General features: G+C 45.2%; 1 protein-coding gene across 2 annotated transcripts in view; it reads right to left on the bottom strand.

Moving 5' to 3' along the window:
* Positions 1-23673, bottom strand: part of LOC128941411 (transportin-1-like) — a 102975-nt gene that overhangs the window by 44539 nt on the left and 34763 nt on the right. The window lies entirely within an intron of this gene.

The following is a 23673-nucleotide window of genomic DNA, read 5'->3' as shown; positions in this document are numbered from 1 at the left end:
AGGGCTTGACATGCTTCACTGATCTCAGACCTAGGGGGAGGTTACCAAAGCTTGGGGAGAAGGATGTATCCCCGATAGTGGACACAAAGAATGCAGAATTTACAGGCCATAAGGATATTTGGCAGAACTCCCAAGAAAAGGAAGAAACTAATAAAGCCAGCTCAGCAACTGTGTTGAAATCAGCTCTGACTGGGTAAAAGGTAATTCTGGCAGAGGGAGACTGTGACCACTGACTCACAGACCACTGACCCAAGAAACCCACAGACCCAAAAGAAGAGGAAGATTGAGCATATGGACTAAATAGCATGAGAAGCAAGAGAACCATTAACTAATAGATGGTCGAATACTAATTAATAAAAGAACTGGGTAGCTTGTAGACAATGAACATTAATGCCACTGTTTGCTAAAAATGTATAAATAACATAAAGCTTTGATGATTGTGGAGCCAACCTTTTGTGGGTTACCACCCAGCTCCCTACTTTGTGCCTACTACAACAAAGAAATAGAAGTACCTCGTCCTCGGTGTGTGAATTAGTGCTGTGCACAGGGCAGAAGGCCCATGTTCAGGACAAAAATTCTAAGACAGATACCTACTAACAGCTTACACACTATGGCAGGTCATCCAGTGATCAGCTGTAGGGGTTGGCTGATTCAGATCCAGCAGAGAGGATGGCCAAAAGAGTCACTTCCATTTTTAACACATACAGAAATGCCAGGAAAAGCTAATTAGGTGACAGGAATGGGGAAAGCTGCTTATAAACTAGGACTGACTATGAGTCCATTTTGCCTCAACTAATAATCTCCCAAATGAAAAGTGATGAAAAAAAACTTTCCTAAGCTTTTTCATTGAGCTAATCACCATATATCCTCTTTTTTTGAAATAAAATGTTCAAATTGTTATTAAATATACAAGAATACAGAACAATATTACACAGAAACCTCCTAAATAGATGCATTTATTTCCTGGTAAGTTTGTGAGTCCTAAACATATGCAACTGTATTTTTTGAACTTGAATCCATATTTCAATGTTGGCACAAGGTTTTTTAAAACCTCTACCACATAGCACAAAGAAGTTTCACAATGTTAGTCATTTCAGTGTTTAAAAAAAAGAAAACCTAAGTAAGGATACAACAATGTGTAGTTATCATTTCATCTCCAATCACAGTCCTAAAATAGACTCTATTGACATCTTTATCATCCTCAGTGAGGTGACTTCTGAGAATGGGATTAATCAGTTTGCTTCCATCTTGATTAAAAGGTATCAGCTTTTCTTTGGGTAACATCAGATGCTAAAGACTACAAATGCTGCATTACTTCTTCCCTGATGCTATTTTGATGTAGTTGCTCATCCTCCTCTCAGAACTCCAGAGATCTTATTTGTGATTGGCTCATGAGGTTGTCAGTGCTTGAACAGCAAAAATACATATGCATCTGTGGTGATTTGGCCCTGTCTGGATGCCAGGTACCCACCAAAGCCACTCTATCACTCCCCTCCTCAACTGGACAAGGGAGAGAAAATATAACAAAAGGTTCATGAGTTAAGGATGGGGAGAGATCACCCACTGATTATCATTATAGGCAAAACAGACTCGACTTAGGGAAATGAGTTGAATGTATTAACAGTCAGAACCAGAGCAGGATAATGAAAAGTAAAACAAATCCTAAAAAAGACCTTCCTCCTTCCCAGGCTTAACTTTATTCCTGATTCTCTATCTCCTTCCCCCCACAGCAGGGCAGGGAGATGGAGCATGAGGGTTATGATCAGTTCATCACATGTTTCTGCCACTGTTTCCTCCTTAGGTAAAGGAGTCCTTCCCCTGCTCCAGCATGGAGTCCCTCCTACAGGAGGCAGTCCTCCACAAACTTCTCCAGCACGAGTCCTTCCCATAGGCTTCAGCCCTTCACAAACTGCTCCAGTGTGGATCCTCCATGGGATCACAAGTCCTGCCAACAAACCTGCTCCAGCATGGGCACCCCTTCCCACAAGGCCCAGGTCCTGCCAGAAGCCTTCTCCAGCATGGGATTCCCACAGGGTCACAACCTTCTTTCAGGCATCCACATGCTCCAACATGGGCGTCCTCCATAGTCTGCAGGTAGATCTCTGCCATGGGCTGCAGGGGCACAGCTACTTCACCATGGTCTGCACTATGTGTCAGAGACTGAAATAGTTCATGCCTCAAATGCTGATATAAAGTTTTGCCCATTATAGCAAAACTGTATGAAGAAGCCCACCCCTGCCTAAAAGATGTCTGACTGGGACTTGAGACTGAAAGTCAAACTGATGATTAGAAACCCATTCTTCAGTCATCTCAGGCCCAGGGAGAAGGAAACAAATAAACTAGGAAAAGAATGAGAGCCAAACCCAGCAGCCATGCTGAGAGTCACCTCTGGCTGGGTTTGGGGTGGGGGAGACCACAGCCCACAGAAGCCAGGTTTACACAGCCTCCCCCTGAAACGAAGAGGGGGAAGGTTTCAGGTGTGTGGGTGTAACCTCTGGTCAGAGTCAGTGAATACCCACCCTCCCTTACACAAACTGGCCCAGTTGTGGAACCCCCAACCCCACAGGCCACATCCACGGAACATTCACGTGAGAGGCAGCTGAGGGGGTGTCATAATCCATCAAAGACATCTCAAAGCACTACCCAGAGGCTTTGCACCACAGGATTGCATATGATGCAACAAATCCAGTCTGCTGCAAGAAACTGTTCCCCCCTCCAGGGGAAGTACCTGGACATTGCCACCTGGCCCGAGTGTATATTAACCCATTGGATTCTATGCTTTTCAGGGGGACCTTCACCCTCAAGAAGACCAGAAGAAGAGGATCAACAGGATGCCATCAGGATTTATGGAGTGGTGATACTTTCTACTTAGTCTGTCTCCACCTTACTCTTCCCCCCCCCCCCACCCCCCAAGCTCCTCTTTCCCTATTTCTTTCTCTTCCCTTTTCTTTCCCTCATATTTACTATCAAATAAAATCCATACTATTGTCACTGGCATATGGTCTCATTTGCACCTTAATTTGGACTGAGGAAGACCTAAATAATTTTAATAACCAGACCCTAACACTATGGGCTGCAGAGGAATCTCAGCTCCAGTGCCTGGAGCACTTCCTCCCCCTCCTTCTGCACTGACCTTGGTGTCTGCAGAGTTGTTTCTCTTACATATTCTCGCTCCACTCTTCTCTGACTGCAATTACATCTGTGCCATAACTCTTTTCCTTCTTAAATGTTACTCCAGAGGCATTACTACCATCACTGATTGACTCAGCACTGGCCAGCAGCAGGTCCATCTTGGAGCCACTTGGCATGGGCTCTGTCAGACATGAGGGTCAAAGAAGTCACCCCTGTAACCCCACTCGCTACTAAAACATGGCCATGCAAACCCATTACAGCATCTGAAAGAACAGCTATGCCAACTTATATGCTAACGAGGAAGTCTAGGCAGGTAGCAATATGTGGGATCTCAGCACAGCAGTCCTGATGTGCAGAGTCACCGAGACAACCCTTGGGAGGTCCTGGAACGTGGCCAGAAGTGTCTGGTGGTTGGACTTTGATCCTGCACAGGAAATGACACCTGTATGAGGATGGGAGGATCACACGGGGATAAATGGTGAAGAGATAGATTAATTATAGTGTGAAACACAGGTTTTAGAATCTCGGTACAGGGGGGTTCCAGGGAGACAAGATGGAGGAATTAGGGCGTGTCCTGTCCTTCTTCTTCTTCTTCTTCTTGTCGTCCATCTTCTGTGGTGGTGGTGGCACTTTGAGATTGGTTCTTACTAAATGTGCACTTGTCAATAAGGGTGAAAGGTATTGGGGAGAAAAGGTAAATATCTTATACGTAGTTTTGGGTATAAAGATAAGTGACCGCCCCGAGGGCACGCAGTGTGCTCATGGCTAACGTGCTGTGCGGACCTCTGTCGGGCCGAGAGAAGATATTGTAGATAAAAATTAATAAACACTGAAGACCGAAAAAACCTGAAGACTCCTTTCGTCCTTTGGAGCGCGGGCTGCCCCAAGGCCATTCCGAGCCTTTCCAGGCCATCAAAAACAGCCGAGAACGGGACAGCAATTTTTTTACACCTAGATAGTATGAAGAGACCAGTGAGTACTGGACCAACCTCACTATTGGAACACAAACCTACAAGGATTCAATACTTAATTACTTCACACAGCAGGGTAAAAAATACTAAATAGCAATTCTTATAATGTAAGCTTACAGTTAATCAGTTGGTACACATCTTCAGAGTTCATATATGCTTGAATAATCCTTGCCAAGACCACTTGAAGCTCAACTGTAATAGAGCTACTAATCCACAAATGTTTCCTCAAATCAAACAATAAAATGATCAAAATGAAAATGCTCAAAATAAATATGCTTAAAATACAGTCCCTCCCCCAGCTGTCACCACCATGAAACGACCCTAAAGGTGCAATCCAAAAACAGCTGTAATATATTCTCCTGAGAGACCTGTCTGATGTAGTTGCCAAGCATCTCTCCATGATATTTGAAAAGTCATGGCTGTCAGGTGAAGTCCATGGAGACTGAAAAAGGGAAATATTGTACCCATCTTTAAAAAGGGTTAAAAGGAGGACCCTGGAAACTACTGACCTGTCAGTCTCACCTCTGTGCATAGGAAGATCCTGGAACAGATTTTCCTAGAAACTCTGCTAAGGCACATGAAGGAGAGGGAGGTGATTCGGAACAGCCAGCACAGCTCCAAAGGGCAAAACCTCCCTCACCAACCTGTGGCCTTCTACACTGGAGTGACTCCATCAGTGGACAAGGGAAGGGCTACGGATGTCATTTATCTGGACTTGTGTAAAGCCTTTGACACAGTCCCCCACAAGATCCTTCTCGCTGAATTCGAGAGGGATGGATAGGAATTGGTTAGACAGTCACACTGAGAGGGTATTGGTCAACAGTTCAGTCCCAATGGACATCAGTGCCAAGTGGTGTCCCTCAGGGTCCATTTTGGGACCAGGGCTATTCAACATCTCTGTCAATGACATAGTAGGATTGAGTGCACCCTCACCGAGTTTGCAGATGACACCAAACTGAGTGGTGCTGTTGACACACCTGAAGGACAGGATGCCATCCAGAGGGACCTGGACAAGTCAAGAAGTCAGCTCATGAGAACCTCATGAGGTTTAAAAAGACCAAGTGCTCGTGCTGCACCTGAGTCAGGGCACATCCCAGTATCAACACAGGCTGGGGGATGAACAGATTGAGAGCAGTCCTGCCAAGAAAGACTTGATGGTGCTGGTGGATGAGAGGCTGGACATGATCTGGCAATGTGCACTTGCAGCCTAGAAAGCCAATCATATCCTGTTCTGCATTCAAAGCAGCGTGGCCAGCAGGTTGAGGGAGGGGATTCTGCCCCTCTGCTCTGTTAAGACCCCTCCTGGAGTACTGCATCCAGCTCTGGAAGCCACAGAACAGGAAGGACATGGGTCTGTTGGAGCAAGTCCAGAGGAGGCCACCAAGTTAATTAGAGGGATGGTACATCTGTCCTATGTGGAAAGGCTGGAAGACTTGGGATTGTTCAGCCTGGAGAGGACAAGGATCCAGGGTGACCTTACAGAAGCCTTACAATACCTGAAGGAAGCCTACTAGAGAGATGGGGAAAGACTATACAAGGACATGTAGTGACAGGACAAGGGGAATGGCTTTAAACTGAAAGAGGGAAAGGTTAGATTGGAGATTAGGAAGAATTTTTTTATTGTGAGAGTGGTGAGGCCCTGGCATAGGTTGCTGAGAGAAGCTGTGGATGTCCCATCCCTGGAAGCATTCAAGGCCAGGCTGGATGGAGCATTGAGCAACCTGGTCTAGTGGAAGGTGTTTCTGCTCATGGCAGAGGGGTTGGAACCAGATGATCTTTGTGGTCTTGTCCAACCCAAACCATTCTTTAATTCTATTATATTCTTCTATTCTTTAGATATCTCCATTGTACTCCCCTGACAACTCATTTTTATACCAAAAAGGTTATTTCAATTTCTACTGTGACTGTGAGTGTTTAGCAGAGAAACAAGGCCTGCAGAAACTGCTCTCCAAGCAAGGACATTGGAAGATAAAGAAGAGACATCTGGCTCAGAAATCCAGCTACAGCCAAAACAAGGACTGAGTTTAGGAACTTGGGAAACATGGGAAGGGTTTTATGGTAATGGTCAAATTATAATATGCATGTAATAACTGTATATTACCAACACACTTGTAGAAACCAGGGGGCACATTAGGATGAGTTATCTCCTGTATCACTCCAGGTGCCTGAATAAATGATGCCATCTTTAACACTAAATTGGTGTTAGGGGGTCTTATTCAACCATTTTTGGTAATTTGGTGACACTTCAAACAATAAATTAAGCACAAACTTAAATCATTACTGTCATTAAGAAAATGGAGCATTAATAAAGTTCACAGTAAAGCAAATTCACAAAGGGATGAGACAGTAGGAAAAGCAAAGAGATGGACATTTTCCTCTAGTCCAAAGTCCTTAACTCAGATGTCTGGAGAAGGAATCCTATACAGAAAGCAAGGGATTCTAAAGGTAGATTATTTGTCCTGATTTCATCTGGGATAAGAGCTCATTTTCTTTTCAGTAGCTGACACAATGCTGTGTTTTGGATTCAGTATGAGAATAATGGTGATAATACACTCACGTTTTGGTTGTTGCTGAGCAGTGCTTACCCTGAGACAAGGGCTTTTCAGTGTCCCATGCTCTGCTAGTGAGGACCTGCACAAGAAGCTGGGAGTGAGCATAGCTGGGACAGCTGACCTAAACTGGCCAAAGGGATATCCCACACCATAGAACATCATGCCCAGTATATAAACTGGAGATGGGAGGCTTGGCCAGGAGCTGCTGATCACTGCTTGAGGACAGGCTGGGAATTGGTCACTGGGTGATGAGCAACTGTACTGTGCATCACTTGTTTCTTTTGGGTTCTGTTACTCTCTCTCTCTCTCCCTCCCCCCCCCCCCCCATAATTACAAATATTATTATCAGTAGTATTATTAGTTTAATAATAACAACAACAACAATAATAATTTGTTTAGATTATTAAATTGTTCTTATCTCAACCCATGAGATTTACCTTTTCTTTTCAATTCTCCTCCCAACTTGGGGGAAGATGGGTGTGGAGGGGGTGTGAGTGAATGGCTGCATGGTTATAAGTTGCTAAGTGGAGTTAAACCACAACAGTCTTTTTTGGCACCCAATATAAGGCACAAAGGATTAAAATAACAGATCTTAACCAGAGCCTGTTAAAACAAATTTGTTATAAGTATTTATTCTATTAGTTAAGTAGTTGCTGATCACAATGTCTTTTCATTTGCTCTTAGAGTTCCTGGGCTTTTACTCATGGGCACATTTGACCCTGGCTGGATGCCAGGCACCCATGACAGCTGCTTGCTCACCCCCCACTGCAGCTGTACAGAGAGGAGAAAATATAATGAAGGGCTCATGAGTTAAGGATCAGGAGAGATTGCTCACTAAATACCATCAAGGGCAAAACAGGCTCACCTTAGAGATCTAAAGTAAATTTATTGCTAACAAAATCAGAGCAGAATAATGAGAAGTGAAATGAACCCTTAAAAGCACCTTCCCCCCATCTCTCCCTCCTTCCCAGTTCTACCTCCTACCCTAGCAGTGCAAGGAGGCAGGGAATGGGGGTTATGGTCAGTTTATCACCTGTAGCGTCTCCTGCTGCTTAGGGAGAGGAGTCCTCCCCCTGCTGCACTGTGGGGTCCCTCTCACAGGAGACAGTTCTCTGCAAACTTCTCTGATGTGGCTCACTCTTGCAAGCAGCAGCTCTCTGCGAACTGGTGCAGTGTGAGTCCCTCCCATGGACAGCAGTACCCCTCAAACTGCTACAGCATAGGTCACTCTTCCACGAGGTGCAGTCCTTCAAGGACAGGCTGCTCCAGCATGGGAGCAGGGCCTCTCTTTCCACAGGTCTCCCACAGGACCACAGCCTCCTCTAGGCATCCACCTGCTCTGGTGTGGGCTCCTCCATGGGCTACAGGTGGATCTTTGCATCCCTTGTGGATCCCCATGGGCTGCAGGGGGACACCATCATGGTCCTCACCACAGCCTGCAGAGGAATCTCATTTCTGGTACCTGGAGCACCTCCTCCTCCCTTTCACTGACCTTGGTGTCTGCATGTTTTCATATTCTCACTCCTACTCCTCTCTAGCTGGAATTAAAACTGCACCCCAAACTCTGTTTTGATTTCTTCTTAAATATGTTATCACAGAGGGGTTACCACCATCTCTAATGGGCCCAGCCTTGGCCAGCAGCATGTCCATCTTCAGAGCCATCAGGGTTTGGCTCTGCCAGACATGGTGGAAGCTTCTAGCAGCTTCTCACAGAAGCCACCTCTGGGCCCCCCCCTGCTACCAGGAACCAGGCTGTGCAAAACCAGTACATACTGGTTTTGGTGTATGTGTTCCCTGTGAAGTAGTGGTTTCTGATATGAAAGAATCAGTGGTCATGAACCTAATCTGGTATGTGTAATCAGAATTGGGGTCCCCTCTGTAACTCGGGAGATATCTTGTGGGGAAGATCAATAATTACACCTTTTATCTTTTTTCCTTGGGGATCCAACATATGGGATGAATATCTTAAAACTTTTCCTATCTTTTACCTTCAGAAGCCCTCTGGCCCTCCAGGTTGAATATACTGATTACAGTAGCATTTCAGAATTTTAAAGATTTTTATTATCCTTTGAATCCCCTTGAATCTAATGTGTTCCTTTTCCTAGAAACAAGCATGGGCTTGCTTCTGGTTCACATCTTGTTTAGGGTTAAGCAACAAACTGTGGTCACCCCAACCCCTGTGACAAGCACTGCAGATTGAGGAAGAAGGAGAGGGACTGTAGCTATTCAAATGTTGGCAACAAGCATTGTGGCTACTTCAATTCCCGTGACAAGCAGTGCAGCCACTAAAACTCCAGTGATGGGCACTACAGCTCCTTCTGTTGCTGCAAGATGCACTGCAGCTATTAAAAATCTGGTGATAAGCATTGGGGCCACTCAAGCTACTTTAACCCTTGCGACAAGTATTGTGACTGCTCAAATCCCACTGATGGATGCTACAGCCAGACTTCAACAATAGGAAGTGCAGCTGAACCAGAGAACCAACCTACACTGGTATCAGTCATCCCTATACACAAGAAGAAATGCACAAAAAAATCATCTTGTTTAGTAAAGTGCAAGGATGGCAAAGCAGGGCCATCGCAGGAACAGGAAGAGGAGGTAGAAAAAGACCACTTCATCCCTATCCCCAAGTGAGCTGCAGAAGATGAGAAAATATTTCAGCCATCATCCCAGTGAGCACATTACCACCTGGCTACTCTGATGCTGGGATAACGGGGTTAGCAGTTTGAAATAAGAGGGTAAGGAAATAAGGCAGCTGGGATAACTTTCTATGGAAGCAAGCACTGACCTTTTTGCTGTGGGTTTGCTGAAGGCCAAAGAACAACAGGTGCTGATCGCTACCACAAAAGTGCACCAGAAGCTATATGGCACTAAGACTCTGTAACTCCCATCCGTAAGCTGATTAGTGAACCGGAGAGCCAAGGAGTGATCAGCAGGACCCTCTCACCCTTTAACACCCCCATATGGCCAGTGCAAAACTCTAACAGAGAATGGAGGCCAAGAATAGACTACTGTGGCCTAAATGAAGTCATGCTGCCTCTGAGTGCTGCTGTGCTGGACATGTTGGAATTACAATTTGAGCTGGAGTCAAAAGCATCCCAGTGCTGCCACAACTGGTATTGCTAATATATTTTCATCAATTCCTCTGGCAACAGAGTACAGGCCACAGTTCCCTTTCACTTAGAGGGGTGTCCAGTATACCTGGAATCAACTGTGCCAGGGGTGGAGACACAGCTCCACTATTTGTCATGGACTGATCCAGACTGCACAGGGTGAAGCTCTGGAACACCTGCAATACATTGATGACATTGAGCGGGGCAACACAGCAGAAGAAGTTTTCGAGAAAGGAAAGAAAATAATCAAAATTCTTGTGAAAATGAGTTTTGCCATAAAACAAAGTAAGGTAAAGGAACGTGCACAGGAGATCCAGCTTTTAGGAATAAAATGGCAAGTTGGACATTGTCAGATCCCAGTGGAAGTGATTAACAAGATAACAGCGATGTCTCCACCAACTAACAAGAAAGAAACACAAGCTTTTTTAGGTGTTATGGGATTTTGGAGTATGCCTATCCCAAATTACAGCCTGTTTGTCAGACCTCTCTATCATGTGACCCAGAAGAATGATTTCCAATAGGGCCCTGAGCCAGGACAAGCCTTTGAACAAATCAAGCAGGAGATAGTGCATGCTGTAGCCCTCAGGCCAGTCAAAACAGGGCAAGATATAAAAAATGTGTTTTATGTGGAGATTCTCAGTTCAGTCGAAGAAAGAACAGAGATAATTTCTCCCAGGCTGAGCCTGGGAATCTTAGAGGAAAGAATTAAAACAATTATTATCTCTCTTTCTGTAACCATTGTTTATAGTTATGGTTTTCCACAGTGTGCTATTCATAGCACACCAATAGTGTGAGATGTTTCTACTTTGAAACCAATCAAGTATCACCTTAGCAAGTGACATTATAAAAAGACCCACTACTTTCAAAAAGTTAGCCTTCAGATCCACCTGAAGACTGAAGTCTTTCTTTCCATCTCTGACTCAACAGCATCATCTGGTGACCGCTGATGTGAACTGCAGCCTAGGCTGAAGGCACGGGACCCTGGAAGGTCCGGCCGAGTTTCCAGCCGAGGCTGAACACGGAGGGGTCTGGTGACCCCAAGTGGAATCGCAGGAGTCGGGACTCGTCCCGAGAGGATCGGCCCAGCGACCCTCTGCGATCGGACACCGTTTGCCCTTTTGGGTGAGGTAACGCTGACTGTGCCCCGTGTCTTCCTGAGAAGACTGGTCCCGTTCGGGCCACAGGCATCAGCCCCAAGAGACTGGGAACTGAGTGGGGGATGGTTTTTCCCAGCACGGCAGACTGTCTCTTGAAGTGGATGCCTGCTGAGGGGCGGGTTTTCCTTAAAAATGGGAAACCAACCTGTTATGAACAAAAATTCGGTTAATATTTTTTTTGTGAGAAAAAGTTACAAAAAGGCAGCCAGACCACTGTAGCTGCCGAAGTTCTGCGTGTTTTGTTATTGTAATCACGGGTCGTTGTGGCTAATCGCTCCTTTTGTATTAGCAGAGCCTTGCCCGAGGCTAAGTTGTACCTTTCCCAGAATAGTGAAGACACCTGAGAAGGTGGGGGGGGGGTTATGCAAAGTGACTCCAGGACCAGCAGGCTCTGGGGGACTACGGCTCCAAATGCACGGAGAAAACCCCAAAAACAACGAGCCAAATAAGAGTTGAGAGACTGGAGTGATGTCTGGACGTGAGGAGCTGAGTGCTGAGCCTGCAGAGATGCGGAACACCTTCGGAGTCCCTCTCGCCCTGACCATGGGAGTCGTCCCCGGCGGTGAGACCGGGCCGACTGAGCTGGGAGGACTAAGATCTGATCGGGACACCATGCCCTAAAGGCTCCCACGAGGACCGGATCCCCCAGCTCTGCCCCTAGTAGACAGAGCTGCGCATATCCTCCTCTTCTGAGTCGCCCTGGGAGACACGATGGGGACTGCAGCCCCGCCGAGCTGCCCAATCCTGAGCTGATCACTTTTAATAAAGGCATTAAAAAGGAGAAGAAATCTCCTGGCCCTGTTTATTTCAAACCTTCTAGGGAAGAACACCAAGTTCTGACTGTGTTGAGGGCTTTCATTCCTCCCATGGGAATTGAAGTCTCGAATGAGGCGCTTTGCGATCTGCTGGCCTGGGCCAGGGATCACGGGTTCCTGGCGGAGCTGGGCACTGCGCTTAGTCTGAGAATTTGGGAGGAATTGGGCGATTGCCTCCTCGAGGAGGTTTGCAAAGGGGATGCATTCACGTTCGCCCTGGGTTCCCAAGCCTTACTGGGCAGAACCCCAAGGGGCAGCAATTCCAACAACAGCGTCACTTTATACTGCAGCTGGGGAAAATGGCCCTACCTGGAACCTCTGGCAGAAGGCACCAGGAGAGACTCAAGATCAACCCCTATTATTTTAGGGTTGGGGATAGAGAGAATCTGAAGCCCACTATACTCCAACTGAAAAGGAGATTCTGGCAGCTTATGAAGGTATCCAAATCACTTTGGAGGTGATTGGCACTGAAGCACAGCTCCTGCTGGCACCCCGATCGCCAGTGCTGGGCTGGATGTTCAAAGGGAGGGTCTTCTCTACACATCATACAACAGATGCTACATGGACTAAATGGGTTGCACTAATCACACAAGCTCACATATGAAACCCCAGTTTTGTATTTGCTGGGAGTATCCCAACGAAGGCAGGAATGATGCATCTGACTTCATGTTCTCAGAAGGCTAATTTATTATTTTATAATACTGTATTATAGTAAAGAATACTATACTAAACTATACTAAAGAATATAGAAAGGATATTTACTAAATGCTAAAAAGCTAATAATAAAAAACTCATTACTCTTTCCAGAGTCTCGACACAGCTTGGCCCTGATTGGCCAAAGAGTCAAAACAACTCACACCAGAATGCAATGAAACAATCACCTGTGGGTAAACAATCTCCAAACACATTCCAAAGGAGCAAAACACAGGAGAAGCAAATGAGAAAAGAATTGTTTCCCTTTTCTCTGAGGCATCTCAGCTTCCCAGGAGAAAAATCCTGGGTGAAGAGATTTTTTCAAAGAATGCGAATGCCACACCCCAGTGATCCAGGAAGTTTAGAAGTGATCATGAACTGGCCAGAAGGCAAAGATTTTGGAATGTCACCAGAGAAGGCGATAATACATGTTTAAGAGGCCCTATTGTATAATAAATTAACAGAAAGTGAGAGGCACTATGCCTTGTTTACTGATGGATCCTGCCATCTTGTGGAAAAGCATCAGAAATGGAAAGCAGATGTATGGAGACCCCTACATCAAGTCTGAAAACTGCTGAAGGAGAAGGTGAATCGAGTCATTGCAGAGGTGAAAGCCATCCAGGTGGCCATAGACATTGCTGAATGAGAAAAACGGCCAATGCTTTATACTGACTCATGGATGGTGACAAATGCCCTCTGGGGGTGGTTGCAACAATGGAAGCAGAATAACTGACAGTGCAGAGATAAAGCCATCTGGGCTGCTGCACCACAGCAAGATACTGCTGCTTATGTAGAAAGAACCTGGTTGTGAAGGTGCATCATGTAGATGCACCAGGAGTCCGGCCACTGTAGACCCAAGAGTCTGGCCACTGAAGAACATAAGAACAACTAGCAGGTGGATCAGGCTGCTAGAATTGAAGTGGCTCAGGTGGATTTGGATTGGCAACATAAGGGTGAATTACTTCTGGCTTGGTGGGCCCATGACACCTTGGGACATCGAGGAAGAGATGCAACATATAGCTGGGTTCATGATCAAGGGGCAGACTTAACCATGGACACTATTGCACAGAGTATCCATGACTGTGAAATGCATTGCAATTAAGCAAATCAAGCAAGTCCCTCTGGTATGGAGGATGATGGTAGAAATATAAATATGGGGAGACCTGGCAGACTGACTCTATCACACTCCCCCAAACCTGTACAGCAAGCACCATGTGCTTACAGTGCCTGAGGTAAGTCCAGGGGTGATTTTAAGATCAGGCTGAACAAGGGAGTTCCAGAACTCAGGGACACTTGAGCAGCAGCCCAGAGCCCCATCAGGACCCAGAAGTGCATGACAGCCAATCAGAGGAGGAGGGGGCAGAGACAGGATCACCATGGGAGTTTTAAATGGGAGCAGGAATGACCTGGAGCAGGCAAACAGGGGTGTGGCACAGCAGTTTGTGCAGGCAGGGCAAGCAGGTGGGACGTGCAGGAAGGGCTCCTCTCCAACCATTTGGGAGCAGCCAACAGAGGCAACAAACAGACTCAGTAGCTGGTGAAGAAGAGCACAGGAGATCCTTTCAGCCCCAGCCTTATTAGCGTACTAGTGTAAGCTTCCTCAGTTATGGCATTGATACACTGCAGCACTCATTCCCTTGGAGCGGCTGGACTCACTGAACCAGCCATGTCAGAGGCCTCCAGACAGACAGATCTGCTGATGGTAGACATAGCTCTCCAGGTCACAGGTTGCTAGGAGTGCCTGATCTCTTTGTGCGAGGCTGGAGCCAACAATCATTCCTTTTGCAGAAAGTATGCTCTAGTTGACGAGCTGAGTCACCAGGTCAAGGAGCTACAGGAGGAACTGAGTAGGCTATGTAGTATTCAAGCAAACAAGCAGGAGACTGACCAGTTATTTTCAAAGACACTACAGTCTCATGACTCTTGGGACTCTTGAACCTCCACTGAAGTGGAGAAGCAGATGGACTCAGAACTCTGCACGATAATTAGTCAAGGGTCAGTTGAAGGTTTGGAAGCAGGTCACTGCCCATACCAGGAGGAAGGTTCCTCTTCCTTCTGAAAATTTAACAAGTAGGACTGGCATCTTCTACAACAGGCATGAGGCTCTGGAACTAGAAGGCCAGTCAACTGATAAGGTGGACAAAGGTCCTTCTGGGATAGAGGGACCTCCTAAAAAAGCACCACCCTTACCCTGCATCATGACCTCTGTTAAGAGGAAAAGAAGGGTGGTTGTAATAGGAGACTCCCTTCTAAGGGGAATGGAGGGCCTGATATTGGGACTGGACCCAACTCACAAGGAAGTCTGCTGTCTCCCAGGGGCTTGGGTAAGGGACATTACTGGAAAACTCTCCAGTCTAGTAAGACACTGATTATTATTGATTATTGGTTGTTCAAGCCAGCAGCAATGAAATAACAAAGAGATAGTCCAAGGGCAATCAAAAAAGACTTCAGGGCCTTGGGAAGATTTGTTAAAGGATCAGGAGCACAGGTGGTGATTTCCTTGATCCTTCTAGTAACAAGGAATAGCACTGATAGGAATAGACAGATCCATTAGGTCAATGCATGGCTCCAAGGCTGGTGTTGTTGGAAAAATTTGGGATTTTTTGACTATGGGATGATCTAGTCAACACCAGGTCTACTGACACCTGATAGAATGCACCTGTCTCAGAAGGGAAAAACAGTTCTAGCACAGGAGCTAGCGGGGCTTGGTGACAGAGCTTTGAACTATCTTGGAAGGAGGAAAGGGACAAAACCAGGCTTGCCAGTGATGAGCAATGGAATAGTGTGCCAAAACTTGAGAAAACAAGCACAAATGGGATCCCTCAATATGATTCAGGTGTGATTTTCACATGCCCTCTGAACAGAGAGAAGCTGTGAGAGAAGCAGAGAAAAGAATGATCAAAAAAAATCTTATCCCATTTGCTGTGCCTGTGTTTGTGCACATGTGGAATGTATTGAAAGATTATTTACCTGAAGGAATTTTATAATTGGATTCTGCTGAAGATTGTTTTGTTTCCTTAGCCAATCAGGTCCAAGCTGTGTCCTGACTGTCAGGAGACAGTCACAAGTTTTCTTGAATATTCTTTAGGATTCTTCGTAGTACAGAGATAGTGTAGTATAATGTAAAATAATATAGTTTTAATAAAATGAGTGTTCAGCATTCCAAAGCCTTGGAGTCAGATGCCAATCATTCCCAGATTTGGGGTTGCCTGATTTTACTATATTCAGGAGGTGTAGGCTACAATGTAACACACCTGAAATGTTTCTATACCAATGCACGCAGCATGAGGAACAAATAAGATGAGCTCGAAGCTTTGGCCCAGTCACAGAGATTTGACATCATTGGTATAAGTGAAACTTGGAAGGATGAGTCCTGTGGTTAGAGTGCCCTGATGGATGATTACAGACTCTTTAGGAGGGATAGGCAGGGCATAAGAGGGGGAGGTGGAGGATGGCGTTGTATGTGATAGAAGGGCTGGAATATAGGGAGCTTGCAGTTGGAAATGGCACAGTTGAGAGCCTCTGGGTAAGAATCAAGGGACAAACAAATAATACAGATGTCATCATGGAAGTATAATACAGACCTCCTAGCCAGGACGATGACACTGACAAATTATTCTTTGAGGAACTAAGGGACCCTTCCAAGTCAACTACTCTTGTCCTTAGGGGAGACTTCAACTTGCCAGATGTTTACTGGGAACACCACACAGCTGGTACAATGCAGGCCAGAAGATTCCTAAAACACCTGGATGAAAACATTATGGAATAGGTCCTAAGGGAGACTACTCAGAAAGATGCCCTCCTTAATCTACTGCTTGTCAACAGAGAGGATCTCATGAGCAAAGTGGAGATTGGCAGTTGTCTTGGCCACAGCAACCATGAAGCGATCAAGTTTAAAATCTCTGCTGACAGGAGGAAATGTCCCAACAAAATCTCAACTTGACAGGAGGAGAGAAGACTTCAGGCTGCTCAGGGAACTAGTGAGTAAAGTCTCCATGGAAAAAGTTTTTGCAGGTGCTGGGGTCCATCAGGGCTGGTCACTTTTTAAACATCACCTCTTAAGGGCACAGGAGCAGGCAATTCCCAAATGTCAGAAGTCAAGCACATGAGGCAGAGGGCCAGCTTGGCTGATCAGGGACTCTTGGAAAAAAGGCAAAAAAGGGAGGTATATGGCCAGTTGAAGCAAGTTCAGATGACATGGGAGGAATACAGAGATGCTGCTTACCACTACAGCGAGAAAATTCATGTGGCCAAAGCTCAACTGGAGTTGAAGCTGCCAGAACTGTGGACAGAGATGTTTAATGCATTCTTTGCCTCTGTCTTCAACAATGATGGACCATGGCAGTCTCAGTGCCTTGAGCTGAAGGACCATGACTGCAAGAATTATCAACTTCCAGTCGACCCTGAACTTGTGTGGGATCTGCTGCTCCAGCTGGATCCCTACAAATCTATGGGGCCTGATGGGATTCATCAAAGAATCCCAAAAGTGCTGGCTCGTATCATTGCAAAACCTCTCTTGATGATTTTTGAGTGCTCTCGGGAATCCGGAGAGGTCCCAGCTGACCAGAAACTGGATAACATTGTCCCAATTTTCCACATGGGAAAGAAGGAGGACCCCAGAAATTACAGGTCTGTCAGTCTCACTTCAGAACTGGGTAATATAATGGAAAAGATTATTGTGGGAGGTACTGAAGAACAGCTGGAGGCCAACACAGTCATCAGTCACAGCCAGCAGGGCTTCATGAGGGGAAAGTCCTGCTTGTCAAACCTGATTTCCTTCTATGGCAAAGTAACCCACCTAGTTGATCCATGAAAGCCAGTAGATATAATCTTTTTGGACTTCAGCAAAGCTTTTGATACGGTCTCTCGCAGGATCCTTCTGCACAAAATGTCCAGCACACAGCTGAACAACCATATTACGTGATGGGTGAGCAACTGGCTCATGGGTCACGCACAAAGGGTTATAGTTAATGGGGTAACATCAGACTGGTGGCCGGACACTAGTGGCATTCCGCAGGGCTCCATACTTGGCACAGTTCTCTTCAGCATTTGTATTAATGACTCAGACACAGGCCTTGAAGGAATACTAAGTTTGCCAACAACTGTTAAATCCCTTGAAGGCAGGGAGGCCCTGCAGAGAGATCTAGACAAATTAGAGAGAGATGCAATCACCAACCGTATGAAATTTAACAAAGATGTGCCAGATTCTGCACCTGGGAAAGGGCAACCCTAGTTGTGTGTACAGACTGGTGAACAAGAGGCTGGAGGGCAGCACTGCAGAAAGGGACCTGGAGGTCCTGGTTGATGCAAAGTTGGATATGAGTCAGCAGTGTCCTGGAAGCCAGGAGGGCCATCTGTGTCCTGGGCTGCATCAAGCACAGCATCATCAGCCAGTCAAAGGAGGTGATTGTCCCACTCTTCTCTGCAGTGGTGCAGCCTCACCTTGAGACCTGTGTGCAGTTTTGGTCACTACAATATAAAAAAGATGGTAAACTATTAGAGAGTCTCCAAAGGAGGGCCACAAAGATGGTGAAGGGCCTGGAAGGGAAGTTGTATGAAGAGTGTCTGAGATCACTTGATTAGTTCAGCCTGGAGGAGACTGAGGGTAGACCTCATTGTTGTCTTCAACATCCTCATGAGGAGAAGCGGAGGGGCAGGAACTGATCTCTACTCTTCTGTTACCAGTGACAGGACTCGAAGAAACGGCATGAAGCTACATCAGGGGAGGTTTATGTTGGATATTACGAATAGGTTCTTCACCCAGAGGGTGGTCGAGCACTGGAACAGGCTCCCCAGGAAAGTGGTCATAGAACCAAGCCTGACAGAGTTCAAGAAGCTTTTAGATGATGCTCTCAGGCACATGGTGTGGTTCTTGGCATGTCTGACACAGGGCTGGGACGTATACTCAATGATCCTGATGGGTCCCTTCCAACTCAGCATATTCTATGATACAGTGGTGGAAGCAACCACTAGATAGCAGGAAGCATACTCTGTGCCCCATGCCACCACTTGGAATGCTATCCTGGGGCTTGAAAAGCAAGTCTTATGGTGACATAGTACCCCAGAAGGAATTGAATCAGACAATGGAACCCATTTCCAAAACAACCTTATAGACACTTGGGCCAAAGAACATGGCATTGAGTGGGTGTATCACTTTGCCTATTATGCACCAGCCTATGGAAAAATGAAATGATGTAATGAACTGTTAAAGACTACACTGAGAGCAATGTGAGCTGGGACCCTCAAACATTGGGATACACATTTGCAAAGGCCACCTGGTTAGTCAACACCAGAGGATCTGCCAATTAGGCTGGTCCTGCCCAATCAAAATTTTTACGTACTATAGAGGGGGATAAAGTTCCTGTAGTGCACATTAAAAACATGCTGGGGAAAACACTCTGGGTTATTCCTACCTCAGGTAAAGGCAAACCCATCTGTGGGATTACTTTTGCTCAAGAACCCTGGAGCACTTGGTGGGTAATGTGGGAGGATGGGGAAGTCCTGTGAGTGCCTGTCAGGACTTAAAGAATGCAGTTAAATGGTCTCAAAAACTTTCAAAGGAGGAAGTTCCTACAAGAGGAACTACCACAACAAGAACTTATAATAAACTCAGATGGCAAACAGGAAGGTGTTAATTTCAGGCCTACATGGAGGTGAAAGGTTTGGAATTAGCTCACCAGACGAAATTCCACTGTGCAGACTGTGGGAAAAGCGTAGATGGCAAAAACAGGAAAATGCCAGGCCTGGCGAGGCAGATCTGGGTAACCTATTCAAACAAAAATTCCCACCATGGCAAACTGTGAGAAAGGAAGCAACTGCTTATACACCTGCTGTTGGAGAATTTTGCTCAGACATGGCTTATAGAGTTTTGTTCAGACATGCCATAATCATATACAGCTGATTGAAAAGTAAAAGGCAGCTGTAAGCAGCAAATTCTCAAGCCTGTTCCTGTAAACAGCAGAATTCTCAGGCTTGTCTTTTAATAACAAGTAAATACCTTGTCCTTGGATAAGTATGGGAAAGCAAAGTGACAAACATGGAGGCCTTGAGAACCGTTCATAACAGGATGAGAAAAACAAGTCTTGATCTCAATAACAAACCACAGGTATTGAAAACAAAAGGAGGGGTTGGTGTGTAATCTGTAACCAATGATGAGCTCGGGTTTTGCAATAGGTATGAACTTAATTAACACGGTTATAAAATGTGCACGTTGGATCAATAAAGAGGAGTTCGATGCTGATCAAAGGATGGGTCGTCTCCCTTCGCCTCCTCAACATGCCATCCAAAGTTTTGGGAACGGTACATACACCTTGTGGATACCCTGGACTTGTACTGTATAAAAGTGGTACCTCCAGAAGAACACTCAGGGGACCCCCACCTCTGAGAAGACTAGAAGAAGGAGGGCCAGTGGGATGCTGCAGGGGCCCATGTTGTGGTGACTATCTTTCTACTTAATCTGTCTCTCTCTTTCTCCCCTCCTCTTTCTTTCTGTACCTCACATTTACTCTTAAATAAAATCTGTGCTATTGACTTCGGCATACAGTCTCATTTGCACCTGAATTCAGGCAGAGGCCTCTTAATAATTGGACCTTAACATTATTTCAGGAGTGAGATCATAACAGTGACTCAAAGAGAATTTGATTTTGGATGAGAATAGCCAATGAATTATATTCTATTATGTTAATTTCTGTATAACACTGTGTATTATCACCTCTGTGGCAGCTCTATGTGCATCACCACATTGAACATGTCACAGCATAGATCTTCACCACTCCAAATTTGAGGATCTGAACCCGACTTCCCTTCAATCACCACATTGATGAAGAATGAACTTGGAGAAAACTGAATGAGCACAGCGGTGGTGGGAACAGAACTGGCTTAAAGACACAACAATCCAACACCACACATGATCTTTCCTACCTCAAAGACTGTTAAGTCAGATAGAGCCCAAGGTCATGGACTAAATCATAGAATTATAGAATCGTTAAGGTTGGAAAAGATATTATAGATCATCAACTCCAACCATTAACCCAGCACCACCACCATGTTCACCACTAAACCATGTCCTCAAGCGCCATATCCACATATTTTTTTAACACTTCCAGGGATGGTGACTCCATCACTTGTCTGGGCAGCCCGTTCCAATGCTTTACAACCATCTCAGTGAAAAAATGTTTCCTAATATCCAATCTGAACCTCCCCTAGCACAACTTGAGGCCATTTCCTCTTATTCTGTCACTTGTTACCTGGAAGAAGACTGACCCCCACCTGGCTACAATCTTCTTTCAGGTAGTCATAGAGAGCAATAAGGTCCCCCCTCAGTCTCCTTTTTTTCTAGGCTGAGACCCCAAGCTCCCTCAGCTTCTCCTCATCAGACTTGTGCTCCAGACCCTTCTCCAGCTCCGATGAAACAATTGAACTGCTAGCTCCTAAAGTGGAAGAGGTTCCAGAATTAAAAATGAGACCCAAAATCAGGACCAAAGTGTCTGAAGGATCTCAAGGTCAGGAGGAACATGGTCAGAACTACTCCCTGGGACCCCCTGCAATTGGCAAATCTACAGGAAAAATATGGACAATAACCAGGGGTGTCAGAAACTAAGTATTTATGGAGATTGAGCCTCTCGGGGGGAGACAGAATATTGCTGGATGGAAATGAAGCTGACAGATACTGGGGGCCAAGAGTCTTATTATATCTAGGACCTGAGCCTACCAATCAACCCCATTCCATAATCAGCAGGGTTGCATGTTGGGCAGGAGGAATAGATGTTATGGAAAGAGGAGAATCAGCTTCCATACCCATACAGTCAGCTAATGAAATTGCTGCCACTGGTACAAGGGCAGGTTTGCCTCTGGGAAGTGTACAGTTGTGCAAATGGAGACACCAATCTCTGCAGAGGTGTATCCTAAATATATTAAGACCTCTGTTGAGAGGAGCCTCAACATTGTTAAAAACTTATTTAGTGGGGCAATGAGATGAAATTAGAAGAGATGTAATGCATAATGAAGCATTGCAAGATCCCCAAGCCCTGAGATGACCTATCCCCATGTGGGCAGGACTCTTTGCATGATATAAACCACACAAAGAAAATAGGCTAGGAAACTCATCACGGAGAACAAACTCAGGCTATTAAGAGGAGCTCAACAACTGAAATGTGAACATACCCCACCCAAGATAATAGAAAGATCAAAAACCCCAGTTCACTTCTGGGAAGAATGAAATGAGCTGTGGAGGATGGCATTGACTTTAGGCATTTCCTTTGCAGCTCTGAGGGGACAACCCACTGCAGTAATAGCAGACTTAGTCAAAGTAGTACAACAAGGGGGAAACACAAAAAACAAAAACCTTCCACAGGAAAACCACTGTCCATTCCCCCCAACCCTTCTGAGACAACAGAAACACAAAAAGGAAAAAACTCATGGGCCTCATCAGTGGCTCATTATAACCTATCAATGGTCTTATAAGGATGGGCCCCATATCTACTTACTAGTAGGACCTAGAAAAGAAACTTTGAATTTTCTAATTGATATAGGAGCCCAAATGTCTAATCACCTCCACAGATGCTGAAAAACTAAACTTAAGTTTTGAAAGAAAAAGGGTCCATCTACCAGGATTTAATGGACAAAGTATTATATGTTATATTGCCAAATTACATTTATGGTTACCTGGGGAAAACTGATGACCTCACACACATTTGCAATTGCAGACCATGAAGAAAATATTTTAGGACACAATATTCTTAAAGGAAAAGTTTGGCAACTGCCAAATGTGCATGTTTGGTTATTTGGGCCTGCAAAAACTCCCAATAGTAAATTTTCTGGAGAAAATAGGAAAAATATTCTATTAAAAATGTCTCCATTTTTACTTGGTTCTACTGCAACTAATATCAAACAGTACCCTGTTTCCCCTGCAGCCAGAGAAGGGATAAATTAAATAATTAGGGATATAGAATACAGGGGTATTTTATTTAGGACACACTCCCCATACAATTCTCCTGTTAGGCCAGTAAGGAAATGGGAGCTGATGCTTAACTACTGATTATTGGTGGCTGAATGCCAACACAGGACCATTCCTTGCAGCAGTCAGAAACATTGCTAGTCTCACTGCTACCCTGCAAGTAGCTGCACCTAAATGGATGGCAGTTTTAGATGTAAAAGACATGTTCTGCATGGTTCAGTTCAGGAAGAAGAAAAGCCCAAATTTCCATTTACTTGGGAGAGGACATAATATACCTTTAATTGCCTACCCCAAGGCTATAAGCATTCACCCACAATAGCACACAATGCTCTAGTTAAATTCCTTCAATAAATAGAAATCCTGAGAGGGGTACAAATTTATCAATACATCGATGATGTGTTGATAGGGGGTGAGGGGGAAGGTTAGGTTAGATCAACAGCACAGGATATATGGAATAAATTAAATGATGAGGGGATAGAAGTGCTCTCTGCTCAATGCCAAGGCCCCTCTAAGGAGGTAAAATTCCAGGGAGCCTGGTAGATTTCTGGTCAGGCTGTAATCCCAGAGAAAACCATTACAAAATTGGATGCTAAACCCACCCTGACTACTAAAAAGGAACTTCAAAAGATCATGGGTAGTTTAAGATATTGGAGAAATCATGTACCTGGATTTTCTATAATAGTGAGGCCATTGTACTCAGTGATGAGGAAAAACCAGACCACGGGAGTGGCTTGATAGTCACAAACAGGCTAATAGAAGAATTAAAAGCATATCAATCACTAGGACCAGTTCATCCCAGTGATCCTATAACAGTTGAATGGGGTTTTGCTGAACGTGGGACTTAATATGTTCCAGAAAGGCTCTCATGGACCCAAATAACCAAAAGGGTTCGGTTTCACAGCATTAAAAGATACTGAAAAGAGATCCGCTGTCTGGGAAAAGGGATTATTGTCTCTGACCCGAGCCCTCAAACAGATAGAGAAAATTCAACAGCTCCAACCTGTGCAAATCCAAGGACCTTTTAACTTGTTAGCCAGTATTGAAAAAGGCAATGCTCTGCCTAATGGGATTACACAAAAAACAATGGTACACAAATGGTATGCGTATTTCTCAGGACTCACAGATCAGATAGATATAACTAAAGGACTGAAAAAACCTACAAAATTGCAGATACCTGTGATCCCAGATATGCTGGCTTTGCAACAGCCATATAAGCCTAGTCCTATACAGGATGCTCCCCCATTAACTTCAGACTCTGAAGTTAGATACCTGGTTCACTGATGCC

This window comes from Melozone crissalis, unplaced genomic scaffold (genome assembly GCF_028551555.1).
Source record: "Melozone crissalis strain CALT ecotype California unplaced genomic scaffold, PUWL_Pcris_2 ptg000035l_1, whole genome shotgun sequence".
Classification (NCBI taxonomy): Eukaryota; Metazoa; Chordata; class Aves; order Passeriformes; family Passerellidae; genus Melozone; species Melozone crissalis.
Note: the sequence above shows the minus strand (reverse complement) of the source record. Positions and strands in the feature narration are given on the sequence as shown.